Here is a 6,033-nt window from a genome sequence, read left to right as displayed (position 1 = left end):
CTTTCTTCATCCACTTGATAGAGGTTCTTTGCCAAATCTCCTGCTACCAGGGCTAACTTGGGGAATTCTACTTCTTCTATTTTATTTTTCTATATTTAGTGAATTTTATGTCTATATCTTATTTATAGTGGTCAGTGAACCATATGCTATATACATTTTGGGCTTATTCTTTTCTGTCTTTTTTCTTAAAAGCCTCCATATTTTATGCTTTTACTGATCATTCATTCACTCTACAAATATTTCTTGTATATCTAATATATATACCTGGAATTTTGCTGGACACAAAAAATAGAATAATAAAGAAAACAAATAAGATCTTTTTTTCTAATGAAATATACAGGGGAATTTAGAAAGTGTAGCATCTCTATTTATTAAGAATTCTAGATCAGTGGGCATATAGGCCTAGATTTAAAAAACTAACTTTATCACTTGTTAGCTATTTTATCTTGATTAAATGACTTAATCCCCATAAACCTCAGTTTCTTAACCTATAAAATTGGGAGAAAATAATACCTGCTTCATAAGATTGCATGAGATTTAAATAAATAGTTTACATAAAGGAATTACATGTACATGTTAAAATTGCTTGATAAAAAGTTGACACTTTCAAAATTTGCCTTACTCCAGGCAAATCAGCTTTTAAAATAAATGCCTATGGGGCACGATTCTCACTTTGTCATTCTCCATTAAGTTCTGCTTGTCAACTATCAATGTTTATATTGTTTGTGTATGTGTTTACGTGTGTGTGTGTGTGTGTGTTCATTTCTTGTTTCTCATACTAGGGCAAGGGCTTTTGCATTCTTTTATGCTATTTAGCACAGTTTCATGCATATACCAATGTTGCTGATTATGTGGCTAAAACCCTGATTTTTTTTCATTATTTAGAGAATACTTTATTAGTTTCTGTAATCAAACCCATGTACATAAGACCTTACATATTTAATACAGTGTGTTACCCCTGTACAAATCGAAAAAAATAAGTTTAATGTTTGTAGACCAATATGGCCGTTAATTTCTGTACAGTGCCAACTCAACACAGTAAACTGGGGTACTTTTTCCAAAGTTGACAACACATCTAAAGTTTCCAAAAATTGAAATTATATATATGTGTGCATATATATATATAGATCAATAACAGCAGTATGTTACGGATCAATAGCAGCAACAGTTTTTCCAGGTTCTGTGGTCATCTGAACAAAATTATAGAGACATCCAGCATACTCCATTTAAAAAAATGGCGGGGGGAGGTAAAAAACAAAACCCCAGAAAACTACAAAGTTCTGTTACTGTTGTGGTACCTGGCACCATTTTTTAAAATTAGCTTCTGAATCATCATGTGGAAAGAAAACATTCTAGAATAACCTAATTAAAAACAGCTCTTATAAAGTATGGTCACTACTAAGTATCATAAAGCAAGTACAAGATATTTTACATTCACAGAGGTATGATACAGTACTGTCCTATAATACTAGAGGATACAATTAAAAAGGCATTATTCGAGAGTTGATTCTACTTTTCCAGAAGGGGGCCCAAAGGACGGCATGACACAGCTCTGTAAAGAAATGCACCTTCTTAGGATTTCCTTTAATTAGGGGCACAGTTCTAGGTAGTCACTGTTCATGAACATCAGCTAAAAACTGGTGTGATTCAAGTAAAACTCCTGAAACACTGGCCAACCCTCCTGGTGTCTGTCACGGAAAAGTAGAAGAAAAGCCACCCCCTGCACCATCCATAGCCACCAAACCTGTTAGAACTGGACCAATCAAACCTCAGATGATCAAAACTGAAGAAACAAAATCTTAAAGGCTATGGTTTATTGCAGGTGATTGGGAGATGGAGAGGGAAAACATGGAGAATTAAGTCATATAATGCCAGCAGCCAAAGGGGCAAAATGGTCTGTAACATTTTCCTGTTCAGAGCTTGGAGATGTACAAGGGACATAGGAGGAATTTACACTGACACACAGCTGCTATACCAGTAAAAATGAGGCTTTGCAAGCTTGCACCTACTATGTAACATGCGCTGGGCTGATGGCTATGCATCTTCAGTCAGAATTTATATATAAATATATGCACCCATTTTTTTTGAGTACATATAATTTAGACCTAAAAATCCTTATGATTAGATGAAACAACAAAATTATAAGGAAAATAAGACTGCAGAGGAATAACTCAGCCTGAACAATATCGTGGTCCCAGCTAATACATCAGGTGTGGTTTTTTTTGCTCCCCTATGTTCTTTGGATATGGTTATGGTGTTTGTAGGCTTGGAGGTGAAGAACTGAAGATTACTGGTACTGGATAGAGGGACTTTATTTTTCATTATGGCAGCTTGCTGTTTTTATAACATGATGATTGGGTTGAACACAATCAAAGTACAGTAGTAACTGATCTCCCCTTCTTCCTGGATGAGTGAGCAGATGATTAAATATTGATGTCAGCATCGTTGAACCGTATCAAAGTGAACAGTGTTTGGCTGCTGCTTCTGTTTGAAATGATGCTGTGTTTTGGTTGTGGTCTGAAGCTTTGAAGCACTACTTGGCATCTCCTTTCTTCCATGGAGCTCTCACCATTCAAACATGACAGATTTGTTAAAATACTACTTAGGTTGAGTCTTCCTTGCCCCCACTCAGTCATCATTGCTAGAAACCTGTGGTTTTGGGGTTCTTTTCTTTTTCTTCCTTTTTTTAATACCAGTTTAAAACCCTGATATTTTTATGGAAATAAACTGTTTGGCTATCCATTCAGATAAATACCACCACCATTTGCTAATGAAGACCTGTGGACAGGATTGCACCATGCATTGGAAAGAACCCATATATATTCTTAATTCCTCTAATATTTACTCTTTTTTTTACCAACCAGCTACAAGATGAATTTTTCATTCCACTAAAGTCAAAGTTCCTGGAGAATCTCATTGTTTTCATTTTTAAAAGTGGATATAATATAACAAGGGAAAACAAAGACAATACAAAATGTTAATTCAAATAGAAAAAAAAACAGCTGTTTATTTCCTACAGAGTAAAAGATAAGAAATTCTCACAAAAATTTAATTTTATTTAATATTGATATATTAATTCATGACAACAAAAGAATGCTGGGTTCTCTTGAATTTGAAAAGGCAGCTGTGATCAGTGTTAAGCAAACTTGATGGTCCATATCTCATATTTCAGCTGTCATCACACAGTATTACAAAACTCATGGTCAGAATTACAGATACCACTTACTTTTGTTGCTGATTGAAATGTACTGTTCAGCACAGAAACAGGGAAGGACCTCTTCATGTTAATAAAATTTTTCAAAAACTTTGACAAAGATTTTCTCCTTACATTTTGTGTTCAGTGATAAGAAGAAAATGAAGGGACATGGTTGCTGCTTATTAATAAACATAGTAATACTTATAAAACTGCCTGAGACTGCTATTTATTTTATTTCAGTTCTAGCACCAATTATATAATATCCTCTCGAAAACATAGCACTTGAAGTTTTCTGAGTATGTTCCTTAGAAAGTTGGGTATTTATCATCACAAAGTGTGTAACTTACCTAGTGAATTGTTCAAAAGATATGACATTTTTTTCCCTGAAGTATTGGTATAATTCTTACATTCTTTGAAACTGCTTGTTTTACTTCTGTCTATTATAGAACACAAAATTTTAGTTTTGTAAGACACCTGGAGACAATCTATTACAAATCATTTATTTTACAGATGAGGAAGCAGACATTATAGACTTTTTTCAACATTTTCTCAAAATCTATACGTTAGTAGATGTCATTTTAAATAAATGTACATAAACTAAGTTCAATGTCACCTATGATATATTGTCTAAAAAGTGTAGGGTATACTTCAATTTATTATACAATTAATACACATAATAACTATTATTGCTGAATTAAGACAAAAATAGGCTAAGCATCAAAAACAAAAAAGCAGTTTTATAGGTAATATAATAATATAAAGAAGAGTTTCAAAAGAATATAAAGATTATAGCAGTAATTCAGCCATAATGATCAATGCACTTCTTTCTAAGGAACATAATTAAAATATCCAGGCTGGGCGCAGTGGCTCACGCCTGTAATACCAGCACTTTGGGAGGCTGAGGTGGGCAGATCACCTGAGGTCAGGGGTTCAACACCAGCCTGGCCAACAAGATGAAACCCCACGTCTACTAAACATACAAAAATTAGCTCGGCGTGCTGACAGGTACCTGTAATCCCAGCTACTCGGGAGGCTGAGGCAGGAGAATCACTTGAACCTGTGAGGTGGAGGTTGCAGTGAGCTGAGATCGTGTCACTGCACTCCAGCCTGGGCAACAGAGTGAGACCCTGTCTCAAAAAATAAATAAATAAATAATTAAAATATCTACAGAACCTGTGAAACTGGACATTCTTGCTTAAAACAAAAGATTTTTATGCTTTAGAGACCTCTTTGTGGAAAATTTAGAATCTACTTCTTGATCAACCTTGAACAGACAGCAACTAATATATAACTAGTTTTGTTACTGTTATCGTTTTTGCTGTTTGCTATGCCCCGGGAATTGGAGGTATTTATCGTGATGGAATATAGGAAGACATTAGGAAGTAGTTATTTGAATTAGGAATTATGCTTCTAAATTAATTTTGTAAATAAAAGTACAAAAATGGAGTTGTTATTTTCATGTATCTTCAAATCTATAGAATGTTTGTTTACTACGAAGTGTTTTATTTCTTAAAGGATTCACATTCTTCCCACTTAGAAACGGTAGGAGTGAGTTCCTTGACCTAGATAGAAATTCTATCCTGGGCTAAGGCCCAACATTTTAATCTGTTCTTGGCAGTCCTTTTATTTTAATGAAAGGTGTTTGATTCATTTAGAATGCAGATTTTTTTCTCTTGATTAGTTGTTGTGCAATCTACTTTGGAGCTGAAATTAAATATTCTCGGAGCAAACTCAGAATGGGAGCAAGATGGCAGCAGCATAGAAGGTGCCACTGATTGGCCCCCACCCAACGACACCAATTTAACAACTATCTACACACAAAAAGCCCCTTTGTAAGAAACAAAAATCAGCTGAGTACTCAAAGTACCTGGTTTCAACTACTTATTGCTGAAAGGGACAGTGAAAAGGTAGGAAAAACAGTCTTGAATCACCAATGCCACCCCTCTTTCCACCCACTGGCAGTGCTAGTGTGGTGTGAAGAGCATTTTTGTTGTTGTTGTTGTCGTGGGGGAAGGGATTGACTCAGTGCTGCCCTGTTATAGCAGAAGCAAAACTGGACCAAACTTAGCTGACACCTGCCCACGGAGGGAGCATTTAAGCCTGTCCTAGCCAGAGGGGAATTGCCAATCCCAGTAGTCCAAACTTGACTTCCAGCAAGCCTCACTACTGAGAGCTGAAATAAATTTGAAAGGTAGCCTCTGTCACAAAGGCTGCAACTCCTAGGCAAGTCCCTGTACTAAACTAGGCCCAGAGCTGGTGGACTGGGGGCAGGGACACATGACCTATTGAGATACCAGGTAGGGTGGCTAAGAGAGTGCTGGAATCGCCCCTCTTCTGACCCCAGGCTACACATCTCATGGCTCCAAAAGAGACTGCTTCCTTCTACTTGAAGACAGGAGAGGAAAGAGTGGGGAGGACTTTATCTGCATCTTGAATACCAGCTCAGCCACAGCAGGATAGGGTACTAATCACAGTTGTTAGGCTCCCTTTCCAGGACCTCAATCCCAGATAACATTTCTAGACACCCTGGGTCTGAAGGGAACCCTCTGACATGAAGAAAAAGATGCAGTTTTACCAGCATTGGTCACTTGCTAACTGAAGAGCCCTTGGACCCTGAATAACCAGCAGTAATATCCAGGTACTACATCAAAGACCTTGGGTGAGACTCAGATTTGGAGGCTTCAGGTGAGACTTAGCATATTCCCAGCTGAGGTGGATACAAGGTGAGAGACTCCTTCCACTTGAGAAAAATGGAAGGAAAAGTAAAGGGCACATTGTCTTGCACTTTAGATATCAGCTTAAACACAGAAGGGTAGAGGATCAAGTGGGCTATTGGG

Source organism: Pan troglodytes, chromosome X, assembly GCF_028858775.2.
Source record: "Pan troglodytes isolate AG18354 chromosome X, NHGRI_mPanTro3-v2.0_pri, whole genome shotgun sequence".
NCBI lineage: Eukaryota > Metazoa > Chordata > Mammalia > Primates > Hominidae > Pan > Pan troglodytes.
The sequence above is the reverse complement of the archived record's forward strand: the minus strand, read 5'-3'. Positions refer to the sequence as shown.